Below are 20506 nucleotides of genomic sequence, written 5' to 3'. Positions count from 1 at the left end.
CTCGGGGAAACTCGAGGGTTGGTTTTAGTTGTACGAAGTGCTCATTCGGTGTGCCCTGAGAACGAGATACGTGCCACTCCTATCGGGATTTGTCGGCACATCGGGCGGCTTTGCTGGTCTTGTTTTACCATTGTCGAAATGTCTTGTAACCGGGATTCCAAGACTGATCGGGTCTTCCCGGGAGAAGGAATATCCTTCGTTGACCGTGAGAGCTTGTGATGGGCTAAGTTGGGACACCCCGCGGTTTTGTGGCAGATGGGAATTTGTTAATATCCGGTTGTAGAGAACTTGACACTTAACTTAATTAAAATGAATCAACCGCGTGTGTAGCCGTGATGGTCTCTTTTCGGCGGAGTCCGGGAAGAGAACACGGTCTTGTGTTATGCTTGAATCTAAGTAGTATTAGGATCAGTTCTAGACTCTCGATCGTGTGTTGCTTCTCTTCTCTCTCTCTTTTGCGTATGTTAGCCACCTTATATGCTTAGTGCTTGCTGCAGCTCCACCTCAATACCTTTGCCTACCATAATCTTAAATAGTCTTGATCTCGTGGGTGTGAGATTGCTGAGTCCTCGTGACTCACGGATAATTCCAAACAGTTGCAGGTGCAGAGGATACCAGTGTAGGTGATGATACCAAACTGAAGTGGGAGTTCGACGAGAATTCGGGCCGTTACTATGTTTCTTTTCCTAATGATCGGTATTGGAGCACAGTTGGGAGGATCGGGGATTTAGCATTTGGGGTTGTCTTCCTTTATTTTGGTTCCGTAGTCGGACCTTTGATTGTACCTTGGATGATGTATGGATTATTTATGTATTGTGTGAAGTGGCGATTGTAAGCCAACTATTCATCCCATTCTTATTCAGTACATGGGATGTGTAAAGATTACCCCTCTTGCGAGAAGCCTACCATGCGGCTATGCCTCGAAGTCGTGCCCCGGCACGTGGGAGATATAGCCGCATTGTGGGTGTTACAAGTCGGTAATCAGAGCCATTTGCAACTTAGGAGCCCCCTGCTCGATCGAATCGCTGACGTTGTTGAGCTAGAACAAAATGTTTCGAGTCTTAGGATTATATATATCGGAGAGTAGGATTCTTTTTACTCCTCAGTCCCTTCGTCGCTCTGGTGAGGCTTCCTGACGTAGAAGTTTTGACTCTTCTCTCCTCAAATTTCACGATTTTTTTGGGATCACGCGGGTATCTTGGAATCGTTCCGATAGTTTTGTGACAAGAACATTGTTCTTGGTGCGCCCTGACATTTAGGGGTTGTGGCAGTGTCCCGGGGAGTTGAGCTCGGAGGTGTTGTCGTCACAATTTTATCGTTGCGGTTCTAGAATACCTGAGGTCGCCGACATGGAAAATCTCTTTTATGCTGTTGTTGGTGAGATAACCTCGACGCCACCCAGTACTGGGGCGGGAGTTCGGGAGTATTGCCATAACTCGTATAATGGATGCTTTTCGAAGGTTGAGGTACACGATTTCCGAAGGTTTCTTGGTTATGTGTTGAAGGATGGATACAACTGGATGTAGGAATTGTTAGTTTGGGTGAGATATTATGCTTCCCCTGTATCCCCAACACCTGATTGCATAACCAGAAAGTTTCGGGAGTTTTATAGGTGGGAATTCAAGTAGCTCTAGTATTTCTTCCCACAGATATTTGGTTTGTGATTGGGCGATCCTTACCACTTATTTGTTCATATCCGTACCTTGTTGCTTTATTCATCTACCTTTATCTAAGTGGCTTCTCAACTTAATGTAAGTTTGATGATTTACTTTGGAATTCATTCGTTCATCCTTGTTCAAATGTTAAGACTTCATGTTGCAATTTCGATCCATTGATTTAGTTTGAATATATGTCTTTCAAAATTCTAACGGATGTCACCCTCTTCAGGATGGATCCTCCAACACGTCAGAATCCGGACCGCAATGTTGGGGATCAGTCGAACCCTCTGCCACCACCTCCACCTCCGGAGGCATGCCAAGCTGTCATGGCAGCCGCAAACGCCAACACTCAGATGCTTTTGCAACTCTTGCAAGAGAGCAACCAAGGGCAAGGCAACCAAGGAAATCAAGGCCAAGGCAACAATCAACCTCAGTTTGCTACCCTCAACCAGTTCCTCGCAAACCAGCCGAAGTCTTTCGGCAACTGTGTCGAGGCCACGGACACCGACGACTGGCTCGTGGACATCTAAAAATATTTTGAATGTAGCAATCTCAGACCTGAGGACTTTGTCAAATTTGCTTCGTTTCAACTCAAGGACCAAGCTGCTGGGTGGTATCAACAATATAGAGATTCCAGAGGAGGTTTTGTGATTACCTGGGATTATTTCTGCCAAGACTTCAAAGCTCATCACATTCCTCTAAGTGTAGCTGAGAGCAAGCGTGAGGAGTTCCGCAATCTCAAGCAAGGCAGCATGTCTGTGTATCAATACAATATCCAGTTTCAGAAACTTGCTCGCTTCGCTAAACAAGACGTCCCTGATGAAAAGAGTATGATTTATCAATTCAGAGGTGGCCTTAGAGAGGATCTGCAGTTAGCTCTCGTGGTTCTTGAGCCGACCAAGTTCGATCAATTCTATAACATGGCACTAAAGCAAGAAGCTGCTCAGCTCAAGTGTGAGGCATCTACGAAGAGAGTCAGGGATGCAGTTCAATCTTGTTCTTCATCACAAGTGGCAGCTAAGCAACAGAAGTTCTGGTTGCCTCCTCCTCCGTTTTGCCAGCCCTACCAATAGAAGAGCAAAGGTGGCGATGGATCTTCCCACCCACCCAACCCTGGCTATCAGAACAAAGCTTAGTCTCAAACCCCAAGGTCAAGTGCTCCTTATCATCATCCGCTCTCAGAGGTTACTTCCAACAAGTGTCAGCAGAAAGGGCAGTATGCAAACAAGTTCTTCAAACAAAGGCGCCTTCCGCCTCCTCCTGTGAGATCTTCCAGCAATGTAGTGGTCAAGCATAATCCCAAGCATGCTAAGGTGAACATGATGAACGCAGCTCAGGTAGATGATTCTTCAGAAGTGATCATGGGTAACCTTCCAGTTAACTCCATTCCTGCAAAAGTTCTATTTGATACTGGTGCATCACATTGTTTCATTTCAAGACCTTTTGCATCAAAGCATGAGTGGGGTTATCAAGAATTGCCTAGAACGTTATCAGTTGTGTCCCCAGGTAAGCAAATGTCAGCTAATAATTGCATCCTGGATGTTTCTATCAAGATGGAAAACTATAAATTTCTGTCTTCTCCAATTGTTCTTGGTGACTCGGATATTGATCTAATTCTCGGGATGGACTGGCTTTCTAAGCACAAGGCTCAGCTTGATTGTGCTGCCACGCAGATTCAATTGACACACTCTTTTGAGGATGTGATCATCTATGCCGCTCGTGAAGAAACCATACCACTGTTTTCTCTTAATGAGAAGGGCGAGTTGAATGCCATCTCTCAGATTCCAGTCGTTTGTGAATGTCAAGACGTCTTTCCAGAAGAGCTTTCGGGAATGCCTCCTCACCGGCCAGTTGAATTCGTTATCGATCTTGAGCCTGGCACGGAACCTGTTTGCAAGCATCCATACAAGCTTGGACCAAAAGAATTGAAGGAATTGAAGAAACATCTCGATGAACAAGAGCGTCTGGGTCTGATCAGATCGAGTTCATCTCCATGGGGTTGTGGTATTCTTTTTGTCCAGAAGAAGGATGGCACAGACCGACTTTGTGTTGACTATCGTCCGTTGAACAAGAAGACAATAAAGAACAAGTATCCACTTCCCAACATCAATGAGCTATTCGAGCAACTTAAAGGTGCCCAAGTATTCTCCAAGCTTGACCTCTGTATGGGTTATCATCAGATTCGCATTCGTGAACAAGATATTCCCAAGACAACATTCAGAACAAGCTATGGTTCTTATGAATATACTGTCATGTCTTTCTGCCTTGTCAATGCTCCTCCAACGTTCTCTCACATGATGAACTTCATCTTCAACCCTTACCCAAATGATTTCGTCCTGGTGTGTCTCGATGATATCTTGGTCTTTTCCAAGAATAAGGAGGATCATGCCAAGCATTTGAGATTGGTACTCGACAAACTCAGAGAGCATCAATTCTATGCGAAGTTTTCCAAGTGTGAGTTCTGGCTTGACGAAGTTCTTTACCTTGGTCATATCATCTCCGCCAAAGGCATCACTGTTAATCCCGAGAAGGTGTCTGCAATTGTGAACTGGGAACCTCCTCAGAATGTCGAGCAGCTCCGCAGTTTTCTTGGGCTTGCAAGCTATTGTCGAAGATTCATCGAGAATTTCTCTAAGATTGAAAAGCCTCTTTCCAACCTCCTCCAGAAGCATGTCAAGTATGTCTGGACGCCTGAATGTGACGTTGCTTTCAACATCCTCAAAGAGAAGTTAGTCACAACTCCTGTCTTGACTCCTCCTGATGAATCCAAGCCATTTGAAGTTTTCTGTGATGCCTCCTTACAAGGTCTTGGTGCTGTGTTAATGCAAGAGAAGAAAGTTGTGGCTTATACCTCTTGCCAGTTGAAGACCAACAAAAGGAACTACCCCACTCACGACCTTGAGTTGGCGGCAGTTGTCCATGCATTATTAACGTGGAGACATCTCTTGTTGTGAAGGGAAGTGGGCATCTTCACAGATCATAAGAGCCTCAAGTACATCTTTACTCAACCCAACCTCAACCTCAGGCAGACTCGTTGGGTCGAAATGATTCAAGAATACAATCCGAGTATTCAATATACTCTAGGCAAGGCCAATGTCATTGCAGATGCTTTGAGCGGGAAGGCTTACTGTAACAACTTAATTCTCAAGCCCTTCCAACCGGACCTTTGTGAAGCTTTCCGCAAACTAAATCTCCAAGTTGTTCCTCAAGGCTTTCTTGCCAATCTCCAAGTCTCTCCTACTTTGGAAGATAAAATTCATGAGGTACAACTCCTGGATTCCATGGTGAAGAAGGTGAAAAATGGGATTGCCAAGAGCCAACCCAAATACAAGTGCTATCGCATTGATGAAAAAGACACTCTATTCTTCGAGGACCGGATTGTGGTTCCTAAAGATGATTTGAGGAAACTCATTATGGACGAGGTGCACAATTCTCTTCTATCCATTCATCCTGGAAGTACGAAGATGTACCATGACCTCAATCCGTCGTATTGGTGGACTCGAATGAAGCGAGAGGTCACTCAATTCGTGAATGAATGTGATGTTTGCAGAAGAGTGAAAGAAGAACACCAACGACCAGCTGGTCTCCTCCAACCTCTTGCTATTCCAGAATGGAAGTTTGACCACATTGAAATGGACTTCGTGACTGGATTTCCCAAGTCCAAGTGTGGAAATGATGCTATCTTCGTTGTCATCGACAAGCTTACAAAAGTGGCTCATTTCCTTCCAATCAAGGAATCTATCACAGCAGCTCAGTTGGTAGAGCTATACACCTCCAGGATTGTCTCTTTGCACGACATTCCACAATCGATATCTTCAGATCATGGAAGCATTTTCACCTCCAAGTTTTGGGACTCCTTTCAGAAGGCCATGGGCACCAACATTCGCTTCAGCACAACTTTCCATCCTCAAACTAGTGGCCAAGTCAAGCAAGTCAATCAAATCCTTGAAGATATGCTCAGGGCTTGTGTCATTTCCTTCAGTATGAAGTGGGAAGATTGTCTTCCATATGCTGAGTTCTCCTACAACAACAGCTTCCAAGCGAGTTCGGGCAAGGCCCCATTCAAAATTCTCTATGGCAGAAAGTGTCGTACTCCTCTCAATTGGTCAGAGACTGGTGAACGCTAACTTCTTGGCAACGACTTGATCACAGAAGCTGAAGAAATGTGCAAAGTCATTCGTGAAAATCTCAAAGCCACGCAATCGCGCCAGAAGAGTTACTATGATAGCAAGCACCGTGACTTGGCTTTCGAGATCGGAGACCATGTCTACCTCCGCGTCTCTCCAATGAAAGTCACTCATTGCTTCGGTATCAAAGGGAAGCTTGCCCCTAGATACGTGGGTCCTTTCAAGATGATTGGCAAAAGAGGCGACCTCGCCTATCAACTTGAGCTTCCGTCCAACTTAGCAAACGTGCACGATCAACTTGAGCTTCACGTGTCACAGCTTCGCAAGTGCTTCAAAACTCCTGAGCACACCATCAATTTCGAAGTGAAGTGGTCAAACCATTCCGACCGAGAAGCCACTTGGGAACGCGAGGACCACCTTCATTACGAATATCTGGAGTCCTTTCAGTCCTAGATCTCGGGACGAGATCCTCTCATAATGGTGGAGTGTTGTAACTCCCCGGATGTAACTTGCCATATTTGTAACTCGGACTCTTGCCATTTCCGGCTTTAAGTTATGAGATTCCCTTCGTGGTTGGGTTTTTGTCTTCGTTTTGCATTTTGTTCATGTCATGCATTTCATATCATGTCATCATGTGCATCTCATTTGCATACGTGTTCGTCTCATGCATCTGAGCATTTTCCCCGTTGTCCGTTTCGCAATCCGACACTCCCACGTGCACCGGCGCACCCCTCTTGTCTCTTTTTGTGAGTGGGTGTTAAACATTCTCGGAATGTACCAATATTTGCCAAGTGGCCTTGGTACACCACCGATAGACCGCCTGTCAAATTTCATCCCATTTGGAGATGCTCCAACGGTTAACCGGGGAACAGAAAAAGCCTCTAGTGTGTTGCAGCCCAACACCCCTCCAAAACAGTCCAATAACCCATCTAAACCATCTCCATCTCCTCCGTCATCGGATCACGATCATGTGGGCGAAAACTACACCTCATTTGGACTCTCCAAACTCCCTCTACCTATAAATATGCATCTCCCCGTCAAATCCGGATCCCGAAACCCAAGCCCCGCTCCACCTCGCCGCCGGACGCGTCCGGATTGCGCCAGACACGTCTGCGCCAGTGCTCCCCTCCACTCCTGAGCCGCCACGTGTCCAACCGCGCGACCCCGCCGCCACGGCCCGGCAAGCCCGAGGAGGGCCCACCCGGCCCATCACGTCGCGCCGCCCCTCCGCGTCCCCGCTGCCTCCGGCCTCCGCCTCCATCATCGGCGCGCCGCCGTCGCGCGACCCCGCGCCCTGCGACCCCGCCAGCCGACACGGACCCTGACGCCCTTCACCGCCCAGTGCCCCGCCGGCCGACACGGACCCCATCGCCCTTTGCCACGCGGTGCCCCGCCGGCCACCGCAGACCCCGCGCCACCCTCGGCTTCCGCTCCAACCTCGACGCCCGGCGTCCCCGACCACCGCCCGCAGCTCCGGTGAGCCCCCTAGAGACGGATCCGCGTCCTCCTCCGCTCCGGCGACTACTCCGGCTATACCTCGAAGAACGTGCCCAAACCCTAGATCTATTTTCTGGGAGGTGATGAAATTCTTCTAAGTCCCGAATATCCCTAACTTTTTCACGCCATGTTCTTGCATAACATCTTGGTGACCGTAGCTCCAAATCATGCATATGATATATCAAATTGTTCGTCTCGTTGAGATCTTCATGTTAGAAGAATTTCCATGCATGTTACTGTATGTTATGATGCCATTTTCATTGATGCAAGAGTGCTATAAAATGTTAACTGTGGGTACTTATCAGATCATGATTGTCGGTGTCAAAACCGGCGGATCTCGGGTAGGGGGTCCCGAACTGTGCGTCTAAGGCCGATGGTAACAGGAGGCAGGGGACACGATGTTTTACCCGGGTTCGGGCCCTCTTGATGGAGGTAAAACCCTACGTCCTGCTTGATTTATTCTTGATGATATGAGTATTACAAGAGCTGATCTACCACGAGATTGGAGAGGCTAAACCCTAGGAGCTAGCCTATGGTATGATTGTATATGTTATCCTACGGACTGAAACCCTCCAGTTTATATAGACACCGGAAAGGGCTAGGGTTACACAAGGTTGGTTACAAAGGAGGAGATATACATATCCGTATTGCCTAGCTTGCCTTCCACGCCAAGTAGAGTCCCATCCGGACACGAGACGAAGTCTTCAATCTTGTATCTTCATAGTCTAACAGTCCGGCCAAAGGATATAGTCCGGCTGTCCAGAGACTCCCTCAGTAGCCCCTGAACCAGGCTTCAATGACGATGAGCCCAGCGTGCAATATTGTCTTCGGCATTGCAAGGCGGGTTCCTCCTCCGAATACACCATGGAAAAATTTGAATACAAGGATAGTGTCCGACCCTGCAAAATAAGTTCCACATACCACAATAGAGAGAATAATATTTCCACAAATCTGATTTGCTGACTTGTTTTGGCAACATGCCATTATGCCATGGCCCAGTGATTATTTGAACCGTTTCCTTTAACTAGCTCCGCACATAACGCGAGGCAGTTTTTTGACATGTCTTGTCATAGCAGAGATCACGTCCCCCTTATTACAGGATTCTCATCAATACGGGCATGGGTAACCCAACCGCGCCTAGGACTCCTAGATTTTAGGCAAGTCCCAAACGGCCACGAGGAGGATGCTTGATATTCACCCTCTTTATAAAGGGTCAAGGTTTTTACTTTTTTCCTCCCGTGCTCAATCGAATCCTTCCCCCGCCTCGAGTTCTAACACCCAAAGCCTAGGTCAGGTGCTTTGGACCTTCAATCATGTCCGGATCCAGCCTCCAGGGCCGGTGGATGCCCTCCTCCATCACGGAAGATGATATCAAGAAGTTGAGGGAGGCAAGATACTTGACCTCCGAAGTCTCGCATCGGCTGCCCGCCCGAGGTCAGGTCGTCCCTACTCCCGAACCCAACAAAGATGTCGTATTCATCTCCCACTTCCTCCGAGGACTAGGCCTCACTCTGGATCCCTTCGTAAGGGGTTTGATGTTCTATTACAGGCTTGATTTCCACGATCTAGCCCCAGATTCCTTTCTCCACATCTCGGCATTCATTGTCGTATGTGAGGCCTTCATCCGCATTACCCCTCACTTCGGCCTGTGGCTCAAGACCTTTGATGTGAAGCCGAAGACGGTCGAGGGGCAGTATGTCACGTGTGGAGGTGCATTAATAAGCAAGATTGCTGGAGCTCCGTGGCCAAAAGGTTCTACGTCACCGCTCCCCGAAGTGCCAAGTGGGCAGATCCCCCCGCCTTTCGCTCGGGTCCTCCACCACAACTGATGTCATGGATCAGCAGGGGGCTGAGCTGGGGTCCAGCCAAGGACGTGCCCATACTGCAGAGCCGCATCCGGGATCTCTTTGAGGGAGATTTCAGTTTGGTTATGGTAGTGCAAGTCATGTTGGTTCGTCAAGTCCAGCCTTGCAAACGCCGGCCCCTCCGTTTATGGGAATTCAACCCAGAAGGACCGCGCGCGATTCAGAATTTCCTCGGCCTGACGCACGAGGAGATGTACAAGTCATTCTTCGGACCCTAGATAGAGTGCCCGGACACCTCCGAGGACGTGGGCCTGAGCAGCAACCACATCGCGGCCCAAGTAAGTAACCCTCTAGCCAAACACACTATCTTTATTTTATCAGGACATCATTCTAAAGGATCGCTCTTTGACCAGGACTGGATAGCAAAGGCGAAGATGATCCGGTGTTCGGCTCCCCTTCCTGAAGGCTTGGACAATCCGGTGCTGGAAAAGATGCTCAAGCCAGCACCTTGCCTGGTGCCCGCAAAGGAAGATGAAGGGAGGAATAAAGAGGACCAAAGCGGGCTTCCTCCGCTATCTGTTCCAATCGAGGGAAAAAGCGCCTCCGTGAGGGAGGATAGCCAAGAGAAGGAGTCTGACATTCCTTCGCCCCGGGGGAGGAAGAGGACTACCTCTGGTGACCCGGAAACCAAGGTTTCCAAACGGGAGAAGAAAACTCCACCAGAGGATCCCGTCTCGGAGGGTGCCTTTGCCGCACATAGTTCTTACGGGGATCAGCCCTCTAACGGGTCGTAAGTGATCAAAATCTACTTAGTAGTAGAGATACTCTACCTTACTTCCGAGGAAAATAACTGAAGCATTTATCTTGCAGTTCGGATCTTAGCCCTTGTCAACAGAGTTCGTCTTCAGGGGACCTTCTTCCGGAGATGATGGAGAGCGAAACGCCTCCCCCGGACTCCCCCGCTCAAGAAGCGGCCGACCTTGAAGTATCGTCACAGAGGGCCTCTACGAATCCAGTGAGGCCAGAAGATAATGCTATAGTCACCCGAACTCCCCAGCATCCGGCTCTTGAAGAGGGAAGACAAAAGAGTCCGGCGCCGTATGGTATGCGGCGGACGTGCTGAGGGATCGGCTGAAGCGAGCGACCATCTCGGAAGAACGCCGTACGTTAATGGGTACAGTGATGGAAAGGATATCATCCGCTGAAAGTGGGTTGCATGACGCCTTTATGAGCCTACTAGCGTGCTTTGAGGTACGTAAAATGATATACCTTTGTGATGGTGCCGCACATTTTTAGGCGTGCCCAGTGTAGATAGTAGCCCCTGATACTCTGGTTGTCACCGAGAACGGTGGCAAATAGAGGATCGTAGTCCTAGGTAATAACCATATCGCCTTTATGTGTAGGTGGTGGAAGCTCCGGTGGCTAGCCGGACTCATGAGTTTGCCGAACTAAAGAGGCAACTGGATGTGGCGGATGCCGACATCGATCTTGTTAACAAGCGGCTTGACGAGGCACAGGGTTAGTGATATTTTCTGGTGAATGTCACATAGTAAGAGCAGCGTGATGCCAGTATCTTTAATATGTTGTGACTGCAGATGGAGCTGCCACCGTGAAGACCCTTCGGGCGGAACTTGCCCGAGCCAAAGAACAAGCAAGGAGTAGTAATGTGGCTGCTTTGAAGGCGGCCAAAGAGTTAAGAGCCGAGAAGGCCGCACATTGCGAGAGCAAAGAGAAAATGGCCAAGATGGCTATAGAGTTAAAAGATACTGCCGACCGTTGTCAGGTCCTTGAAGAAGAGAACCGAACGAAGGCGATGGACCTCGAAAAGGCCACGATGGCGACCAAAGACACCCGCTCTACCATGAGAGCTAAGGAGGAGCTATGTGAAGCCGGTGATATTGTGGCTGGGAAGCCTTTTTTGCTGCGGAGAAAGTTCAGAGATCCACGGTACACCCCTCTGGATCGGCTGTGGAGTTCGGCAGACGCATATCTGGATTTGACGGCGAGTGCTGTCGATGCGGCCGAATACTTCCGAGATCAAACAGATCATGAAGTGGACAAGCTATTCTGGTCACAATTTAACGTTCCAGAGCGTCCGCTTCCACAAACTGATCAGCTTGCCGAATGGGCCGAACTCAATAGATTGTCCGGACTTGCCATGAGGTTCGTCGTAGATCATCTGTGGTCGGAAAAACTGAAGCCGAACAACTATTTCAGCTTAGTGCAGCAGTGCCTTGGTGCGGTGCCGCGCATCAATGCAAGGAAGAGGTCGGCATGTATAGAAGGCTCGCGAATGGCCCTTGCCCGTGTCAAAGCATACTGGGCGGACATGGATGCTACCACTGTTGCGGCGCAGGGTTCGGCCATAGGCCGAGTGGCTGTCGAGCACTATTTTGAAGAAGTTCTTGAGGGTGCTCGTTTGATAGTGGCCTAGTGCTCGTTGAATATTATGTTTGGGTGACATGTATTCCCATTGTAAAAACAATGTTTTATTAATTTTATCAAGGCTGTATTTATACTTTTGCCCGAAAGTTTTGTGATGCCTGCTGTGCGGCCGTTTTATGTATACATGTATATAACCTGAAAGATTGCAGTCGTCGGCTTCAGCCCCCATGCATATAATGCGGGGGTGTTCGCAGAAGACGTGTATTCACACTTAATCCAACGTCTTGGTCCTACTAAGGAGGTGAGAGCGCAGCGATCTAGGCAACTGGACTATAATGCTTTAACACTTTCACATAGCCATAGGAGTTTGACAGTGGGGCTACTATATAGCCCCTGGTGGCGCCGCACTCACCCGAGTTCGGGGTGCGTACATGCCCGGCCGGGAAACGGCCCTTTGTTAAGGCGGAGGAATTCTATGATTCCGATAGGTCATCGAGTGGTTGACTAGTCTCGCGCTATATCATGACAGTCCGTTTTCGGCTTTCTCTACTGAGGTGCTTGTCCGGATGAACCAGGGCACAATCGCAGTAGTTCTCCTGGTGCCTCCTTAGCCGATAGTGCGAAACGTAAGGCAGCAAAACACAGGAGCCGGGCAAACCCAACATTTGACCCAAGACATGATTCGGAGCTGATGCATATAAGGCCAAACTCGCGACGCTGAACACTCCATCAGGTATTTGGTCTTTATGGTGTAAACCAGGCCTAAACAGTGCCCTTTGTAAGAAGCCACTGGTGTCCAGGTACGTGCGTTGTTCTGACGTGGCCACATGCCAAGATGTCAGCATCCTTCTCAATTATACTGAGAATCCGAGGGATGTGTATCAACAAGAGACAGTAAAAAAGGTTGACGCAGGGTCTTAATCTAAAAAGAATCCTTGGAACGGGTCCCTGCTGCATGTCTGCGCCTGTGTCTCCGTTGTGCCGTATCCTAGACGGGTGTGGGAGTCCTGGATTAGGGGGTCTCCGGATAGCCGGACTTTCTCCATTCGCCGGACTGTTAGACTATGAAGATACAAGATTGAAGACTTCGTCTCGTGTCTGGATGGGACTTTACTTGGCATGGAAGGCAAGCTAGGCGATACATATATGGATATCTCCTCCTTTGTAACCGACCTTGTGTAACCCTAACCCTCTCCGGTGTCTATATAAATCGAAGGGTTTTAGTCCGTAGGACAACAATCACAACATACAATCATACCATAGGCTAGCTTCTAGGGTTTAGCCTCTCTGATCTCGTGGTAGATCTACTCTTGTACTACCCATATGATCAATATTAATCAAGCAGGACGTAGGGTTTTACCTCCATCAAGAGGGCCCGAACCTGGGTAAAACTTCGTGTCCCCTGCCTCCTGTTACCATCCGGCCTAGACGCATAGTTCGGGACCCCCTACCCGAGATCCACCGGTTTTGACACCAACACTGATGCTTTCATTGAGAGTTCCTCTGTGTCGTCGCCGTTAGGCTTGATGGATCCTACTATCATCGATAGCGATGCGGTCCAGGGTGAGACTTTTCTCCCCGGACAGATTTTCATATTCGGCGGCTTGGCACTACGGGCTAATTTGCTTGGCCATATGGAGCAGATTGAAAGCTACGCCCCTGGCCATCAGGTCAGATTTGGAAGTTTGAACTACACGGCTGACATCCGCGGAGACTTGATCTTCGACGGATTCGAGCCACAGCCGGGTGCGCTGCACTGTCGCGATGGGTATGACCTAGCTCTGCCGCCGAACAGTACCCCGGAGGCCGCGCCCGCGTCAGCTCCGACCCTTAGTTCGGAGCCAACTGCGCCAATCGAGGACGGGTTGTTAGACACCACCTCAGGGGCTACAGTCTCAACGGTGATCAAGCCAAACACCAGCATAATCCTCTGCGCAGCCTGTGACTCCAAGGTGCCGGACTTTTTTTCTGACTCCGAACCGCCCGCGCCCCTGCCAGTCGAATCCGATTGGGCACCGGTTATGGAATTCACCGCCACAGATATCTTTCAGCACTCGCCCTTTGGCGACATTCTGAATTCACTAAGGTCTCTCTCTTTGTCAGGAGAGCCCTAGCCGGATTATGGCCAACAGGATTGGGATGCGGACGATGAAGAAATTTGACGCCCACCCACAACCCACTTCGTAGCCACTGTCGATGATTTAACCGACATGCTCGACTTCGACTCCGAAGACATCGATGGTACGGATGACGATTTAGGAGACGAACATGAACCAGCACCTATAGGGCACTGGAAAGCCACCTCGTCATATGACATATACATGGTGGATACACCCAATGAGGGCAATGGCGACGAGATAGCGGAGGATGACCCCTCCAAGAAGCAACCCAAGCGCCGACGTCAGTGACGCCACTCTAAGTCCCGCCAAAGCAAAAGTGGTGATACCGGCACAGGAGATAATAATACTCCGGACAGTGCCGAAGACAACAACAATCCCCTCCAGCAAGACGTAGAGCAGGAGGATGAAGGAGCCAGCTCTCCTGAGAGAGCAGCAGATGGAGAGGAGGAGGATGACAATTACATCCCCCCTCCGAAGACGAGGCAAGCCTCGGCGATGATGAATTCGCCGTCCCAAAGGATCCCGTCGAACAAGAGCGCTTCAAGCGCCGGTTTATGGCCACGGCAAATAGCCTGAAGAAAAAGCAGCAACAGCTTCAAGCTGATCAAGATCTGCTAGCTAACAAATGGACTGAAGTCCTCGCAGCTGAGGAATATAAACTCGAGCACCCCTCCAAGAGTTACCCAAGGCGCAGGTTACTACCCCGACTGGAGGAAGAAGCGTATGACACGGCTGATCGGCCACCTCGTGGCCGCGATAGAGAGGCATTCCAGCCAAAAGCACAGCCTCCACCCCAACGCCATTAAAATAAAAAGGCATGGGGAGATACGCAAGACCTGCGAGACATGTTGGAGGACAAGGCAAAGCATTCACGATCGATCTACGGATCACGAGGGCGCACCACTCTGCGAGACGACAAACGGCATGCCGGATACAATAAAAGCAAACCCGGCCGGGCCGAACACAGCGGGCAAGACCCATTCGAGCTGCGTCGAGATATAGCCCAATACAGAGGCGCTGCACACCCCTTATGCTTCACAGACGAAGTAATGGAACATCAATTCCTAGAAGGTTTCAAACCTGTAAACATTGAATCATACGACGGCACAACAGATCCCGCAGTATGGATTGACGACTTCCTCCTCCACATCCACATGGCCCGCGGTGATGACTTACATGCCATCAAATACCTCCCACTAAAGCTCAAAGGACCAGCGCGACATTGGCTTAACAGCTTGCCAGCGGACTCCATTAGCTATTGGGAAGATCTGGAAGCCACATTCCTCGACAACTTTCAGGGCACTTATGTGCGACCACCAGACGCCGATGATTTGAGCCACATAATTCAGCAGCCAGAAGAGTCGGCCAGGCAATTCTGGACTCAGTTCCTTACAAAGAAAAATCAAATCATCGACTGTCCGGACGCGGAGGCCTTAGCGGCTTTCAAGCAGAACATCCGAGATGAGTGGCTAGCTCGGCACCTTGGTCAGGAAAAGCCGAAATCTATGGCAGCTCTCACGACGCTCATGACCCGCTTTTGTGCGGGAGAAGACAGCTGGCTGGCTCGCAGTAATAACATATCAAAAAACCATGGTACCCTAGATACCAAGGACGGCAATAGTAGGTCACGTCGCAACAAGCATAAGCACCGCATTAGCAGCGAAAATACTAAGGATATGGCAGTCAATGCCGGATTCAAAGGCTCTAAACCCGGTCAGCGGAAAAAGCCATTCAAACAAAGTACATCGGGTCCGTCCAGCTTGGACCGTATACTCGATCGCTCGTGTCAAATACACGGCACCCCAGACAAGCCAGCCAATCACACCAATAGGGATTGTTGGGTGTTCAAGGAGGCTGGCAAATTAATTGCCGAAAACAAGGACAAGGGGCCGCATAGCGATGACGAGGAGGAACCTCGGCAGCCGCACACTGGAGGACAGAAGAGGTTCCCCTGCAAGTGCGGACAGTGAACATGATATACGCAACCCACATCCCCAAGAAGGAGCGGAAGCGTGCGCTCAGGGGCGTATATGTGTTGGAGCCAGTCGCCCCAAAGTTCAACCCTTGGTCCTCCTGCCCGATCACCTTCGATCGCAGGGGCCACCCCACTAGTATCCATCATGGCGGATTTGCCGCACTGGTCCTAGACCCAATCATCGATGGATTTCACCTCACTCGAGTCCTTATGGACGGCGGGAGCAGCCTGAACCTGCTTTATCAGGACACAGTGCGCAAAATGGGTATAGACCCCTCAAGGATCAAACCCACAAAAATGACCTTTAAGGGCGTTATTCCAGGCATAGAGGCCCATTGCACAGGCTCAATTACACTGGAAGTGGTCTTTGGATCCCCGGATAACTTCCGAAGCGAAGAGTTAATCTTTGATGTAGTCCCGTTCCACAGTGGTTATCACGCGCTACTCGGGCGAACCGCACTTGCTAGATTCAATGCGGTACCGCATTATGCATACCTCAAGCTCAAGATGCCAAGACCCCGCGGAGTTATTACAGTCAATGGAAACACAGAGCTCTCCCTCCGAACAGAGGAGCACACCGCGGCCCTCGCAGCAGAAGCGCAAAGCAGCCTCTCAAGGCAATCAACCAGTTCGGCGTTTCAAAACCCAGACACCTTCAAGCGCGCTCGGGGCAATCGGCAAATAGACCGCCTAGCGCGATCTGAGCTCGCGTAGCAATACGGCGGCCACCCCAATCCCAGCCCAACGGCGATATTCGTGCCACGTGTACATAATTACGCATTAAAAATACCATGGGCACAGGTGGGGAGGGGGGCACAACTGTGGAACGCCCCAAAACACGGCCTAAACCGCACTAGGGGCTTCCCGTTTCGTTATTTTTCCTTTTTTCAGGACCTTAATCTTTGGAAACACTGTCCGGCAGAACTATTGCCGAACACATGATGCAGCAACCAAGAAGGCAGACAGCTACGTTATACAACGGAATTCCCAGGTTGATCTCAGATTTCATATCATCCCTCAGCTCGCCCTTGGAAGGGACTTAGTCCTACTTTTTGCTTATCGCACTATCTATATCACTCTACTTTAACGCAGCTTTTTAATAAACAATGCATTACATTACGACCATTATTGCATTATATATATATATATGTGTGTGTGTGTTCATTAACGACGCCTTGCAACCGTACACTTTGGTACGGCCAATACACCAGGGGCTCACGTACCCCACAATGCGGTGTGAAAAGTCCGAACACTTTCACAAGTGCGGCACCCCGAACTTATAGCATTATATTCATCAGCTCCGAATCATGTCTTTGCTCAAATGTTGGGTTTGCCCGGCTCCTATCTTTTGGTACCTTACGTTCCGCTCTATCGGCTAAGGTAGCGCTAGGAGAACTACTGCGATTGTGCCTCGGTTCTGCCGGGCTGAGCACCTCAGTAGAGAAAGCTAAAACTGACTGTCATGATAAGGCGAGAGACTGGTCGCTGTTCGGCGAGGTTTTTCGAGTCCCTAAAGACTTATGCCGCTTAGGGCGAGGGGCCGGCCCTGTCCGGCTTAAAGGCGTGTATCGCGCCCCGAATTCGGCCTTCTTAATACCAGGGGCTTCGCCGAAATTTAAAATTATAGAATTCTATGTCTAAGTGAGAGTGATAAAGCAATATTAGTCTGGTTGCCTTGTTCGTTGTGCTGAGCACCTCCCTCGAAGGACCCAAATATGGGAACAAGAGTGCTCAGGTTTATCCCGAACACCCCAGCACTAGCGGCATGGGGGCAGAAGCCGAGGACTAGATATCTCTCAGATTCGATAAACAGCCAAACAGAAGGTAATATTTTAAATTCAAACAAGCGTTGCATAGCACATATGAAACAAGTTTTCATAAATACAGGACAAAACGAGCAAGTTTACTCAAATATTACATCTTTCGAACACTCATCCGCGATAAGACGGGCACCCGGCAGAACACCCTCGTAATACATCTCGGGGTGGCGGTGCTCCTTGCCCTCCAGCGGCCCCTCCTTGATCAGCTTCACGGCGTCTATCTTGACCCACTGCATTTTTACACGGGCGAAAGCCCGGTGTGCACCTTCAATGCAGATAGATCACTTGACAACCTCCAGCTGTGAGCAGGCATCCACAAGCCGCCTCACCAGGCCGAAGAAGCTAATCGGAAGGGCGTCGTCAGACCACAGGCGGGCTATAATGCCCTTCATGGCCTGATCGGCCGCCTTATGTAGCTCAACCATCTGCTTTAGCTGGTCGCTCATCGGCACCGGATGTTCGGCCTCAGCATACTGAGACCAGAACAGCTTCTCCGTCGAGCTTCCGTCCTCGGCCTGGTAAAATTGTGTGCCATCGGACACACTGCGGGGCAAATCCATGAATGCTCCTGAGGAGCTCCAGATCCGGGTAAGTAATCGGTAATTTAATTTTACATGCTTGCTTTGCATATAGAAAGCCTTACCCGCTGCTATCTTCTTCATCACATCGATCTCCTGGAGGGCCTTCTAGGCCTCGGCATTGGCACTCTTTGCACTCTCAAGGGCCGCGGCAAGCTCAGACTCTCGTGTCTTCGACTCAAGCTCCAACACCTCGTGCTTTGTCACGAGAGCCTGGAGCTCTCGCTGCACCTCGCCCACCTGAGCCTCGTGCTTCTCTCGCTCGGTGCGCTCCTTGGCCGCTGTATCTTCAGCCTTGGTTAGTGCTTGCTTCAGGGTCGCCACCTCGGTCGAGGCCCCTGGCAAACATACAATGATCCTGTCATTTTGCAATCGCATCCTTTTTATACATACATATCTATAGACGGGGTATTACTTACCCTTGTTCTCCTCGAGCTGCCTCTTGGCAAGGCCGAGCTCTTTCTTGGACCCCTCGAGGTCCTGCTTCAGTACGGCGACCTCCGCAGTTAGTGCGGCGGACGCCAGCAGCGAAGCCTGCATATGCATATTGACATACTTATATTAGACTCCTGCAATATTATTTGATCCTCTATCCGGCTTTTCTTTGTGAACACCGAACAAAGCATCAGGGGATACTGTCTATGCGTAATATTTCTACTACATTTTAAACACACTTACCTCAAAGCCTGTTAGAAGGCTGGCACAGGCTTCAGTCAATCCGCTCTTGGCGGACAGAACCTTCTGGCTCACTGCACTCATGATAGTGCGGTTCTCCTCGTCGATGGAAGCGCTTCCAGGAGATTGTCCGGTGCCTCTGGATGGACAGAGGTCACCGGCACAGGCGTTTTGCCCCTCTTAGAAGGAGGCCGCTTGCCCGAGTCCGGAACCGCTGGAGGGTCCAGCACGGTGTTCGGCTGAGGGCCGAACTCAGAACTCTTGGGGGCCCATCCCCGCGACTCCCGGAGTCCGGAAGGTCGCTTGAGGTGCCTCCGGGACTGTCTCCCCTCGATCCGGTGCCTCTTGAGACAACACCTCGGCGTCGTCGGCAGGATGAGGGGAGGTGGCGGTCAGGACTGGATCGCTATCCATGTCCGACGATCCAAGGGAGCCGTCCGATGATACCTCGATATTGGCTCGGGGCGGCCTGCATAATTGTGTTCGGCGTTAGGGAAAGTAGTGCGACAAAGGAATCCTATGGGTAACTTTGGTATCCGAATACTTGCAATCTCCCCGGGGGCTTGGCCCTGGGCAACCACTCGTCTTCGCTTTCATCGGCGGCGGTGGAGCTGTCCGGAAGGAGAGTCCTTCCCTTCTTGGACCCTCCGGCCTCCCCAGTTGGGGCGACCTTCCTTTTCTTGTCTCCCCCAATCGGTGGGGGAGCATCTTCTTCCTCTTCCTCGTCTTCAGGGGAAGAGTGTGCCGTAGAGTCATCGGACGGTGAGTCCGATGACGCCTGGCGTCGGGAACCCTTTCGAGTTCCCTTGGCCTTCTTGGTCTTCTCCGGCACCTTGTAAGGTGTCGGAGTCAGCATCTTCGCCAGAAGAGCGTCTGCGGGGCCTTCGGGCAAAGGAGCCAGACAGTCGATCTGTCTGGCCATCTTTTGCCAGTCCTGTCAAAGGTCCGGGAGTTTAGATCCCGCATAGAGCCAATCTATATAAAAAATAAGTATCCTGTGAAAGGTAAAGCAGCTTACCGCACTAGCTTGGCGCTTCGCGCTGAATCCGCGATCCTCAGTGATGGGGGGAGGGACCTCGGCACTTTTGAACAGCACCCTCCAGGCATCTTCATGAGTCGTGTCGCAGAGCCTGTTCAGAGTCCGGTGCTGCGCCGGATTGAACTCCCACAAGGTGAACTCCCGTTGTTTGCACGGGAGTATCCGGCGGATGAGCATAACCTGGACTATGTTGACAAGCTTGAGCTTCTTGTCCACCATGTTTGGAATACATGTTTGGAGTCCAGTCAGCTCTTTCGAACTACCCCAGGACAGGCCCTTCTCTTTCCAGGAGGTGAGCCGCATGGGGATGCTAGATCGGAACTCGGGGGCCGCTACCCATGCGGGGTCGTGCGGCTCGGTGATATAGAACCACCCCGATTTCCACCCCTTTATTGTTTCCACAAAGGAGCCCTCGAGCCATGTTATGTTGGGCATCTTGCCCACCATGGCGCCTCCGCACTCCGCCTGGAGGCCACCCACCAACTTCGGCTTGACGTTGAAGGTCTTCAGTCATAAGCCAAAGTGGGGCTTGATGCGGAGGAAGGCCTCGCACACGATGATAAACACCAAGATGTTGAGGATGAAGTTTCGGGCCTGGTCGTGGAAATCCAGGCCATAATAAGACATGAGCCCCCGGACGAAGGGATGGAGAGGGAATCCCAGTCCATGGAGGAAATGGGTGAGGAATACCACCCTCTCATGGGGCCTGGGGGTGGGGATGAGCTGCCCCTCATCTAGGAGCCTGTGCACGATGTCGTCGGGCAGGTATCCGGCTCTCCTCAGTTTCTTGATGTCTCCCTCCGTGATGGAGGAGACCATCCACCTGC

Source organism: Triticum aestivum, chromosome 7A (genome assembly GCF_018294505.1).
Source record: "Triticum aestivum cultivar Chinese Spring chromosome 7A, IWGSC CS RefSeq v2.1, whole genome shotgun sequence".
NCBI classification, from domain to species: Eukaryota; Viridiplantae; Streptophyta; class Magnoliopsida; order Poales; family Poaceae; genus Triticum; species Triticum aestivum.
This window is presented reverse-complemented; position numbering follows the sequence as displayed.